Genomic DNA, 1,481 nt, shown 5'->3' with positions numbered 1-1,481 from the left:
TTATGGTTTCTTTTTTTTTGTCTGTGATAGTGGTGTGTGTGTGTGTGTGTGTGTGTGTGTGTGTGTTAATGCAACTATATTTGTTTTTTTATGAATTGACCACTTACTTGTGAGTTTGGGGGCTGGATTTAATTATGTATGAATACAACTACATTTGTAGGCATGAGGCAGAAGGTGGAGGTCTGTAGTTTCACACACCAGTGCCAGGTTATCATTATCACCACATCCAGTATCTTATTATACTTCAAGTATTATTTAGCTCAATATTTAAATGTCACTGTTATAGCAGTTAATTACAACATGGGAGGTATTGTGACCTTTCGGCTTGCGACTTGCGGTGTTTTTCAGTGTCACTTCTATCCCGTATTCAGACATGTTGTGGTTTAACACCAAAAGTTGGTGTTCCCCTTTTCAACATGTATTCTACATTCATTTCAATATTTTTTTTTCCACGTGGCTGGACGAGATCGTCTAGGAGGGAAAAACACTTTTAGGACAGTGGAACGTGTGAGCAGGGGCAGTTCTGGATTTGATTAAATTAAGCACTGAATGTCTGCAGGGTCCTGTTCTCATATTTTTGTGCTACTTGTTACTATTCACACAGAGAAAACATTTATCTTTTGTCCTTTATGTAGACTCTATGAAGTAGTGTCTCAAACGATTTATTAATAAAATCACACAAATATAGTCCTCTATTTCAAGTTCTTGATGAGAACATGGGGAGGCTTTGTCTCCATTGCTCTGATAAAAGGACGATCCCCGGCCTCGTAGCACTTGTACGGAGCAGGTATTGTATTAGTGGATGTGAACTAATCCTCTGAGTGTTTTCACATGAGCTGTTCTGCTCATTCCTCTCTGTTTTGTCTGTCTTTCTTCCTTCCCCTCTTCCTTAACCTGCTGTCCGACTGCGCAGATCGCCTCTACCAGCAACTTGAGAAAAACCGCCTTCTCTCTGTTGAACTCAGACTGGCCTTGAATGAGGACTAACATAGCCCGGCTGCTCATGCCCTACTAACCACACCTTTATGTACATGAAATGCTGATGTGCTAACACTGTGTCGGAGATCTTTACTGTTTAAGAGCTCACACCACACCGTAACATACTGTACAGACTAATTCCAAAGTCATTTATGGCTCAGCACTTTGCCTTTTTTCTTTTTATATTCAGCATGCTTTGACAGTGTGAAGCTGTTCTCCAAAGCTTGTTGTTGAGGCATTTGTCTGTTAAGTGTAATCACTTTGACACAAATCTATATAGTGGTCTATGCATAGGGACCAAAAATACATTGTCAGCATACTGTCATGCATGGATTTTGGAGTCAACCACAGACTAAGCTGAATTGTTTAACATTACTGAAAAGCACGACTAGTTCAGTATTTGTTATGACCAGATGAGCTGGGACAATGATTTTTATTATTATTTTTGGATTAACATTTTCTTATATTTGATGTCCTAACAGAGAAACTCTCACATGCTAAAG

Source organism: Denticeps clupeoides, chromosome 17 (genome assembly GCF_900700375.1).
Source record: "Denticeps clupeoides chromosome 17, fDenClu1.1, whole genome shotgun sequence".
In the NCBI taxonomy this organism is placed as follows: domain Eukaryota; kingdom Metazoa; phylum Chordata; class Actinopteri; order Clupeiformes; family Denticipitidae; genus Denticeps; species Denticeps clupeoides.
The sequence above is the reverse complement of the archived record's forward strand: the minus strand, read 5'-3'. Positions refer to the sequence as shown.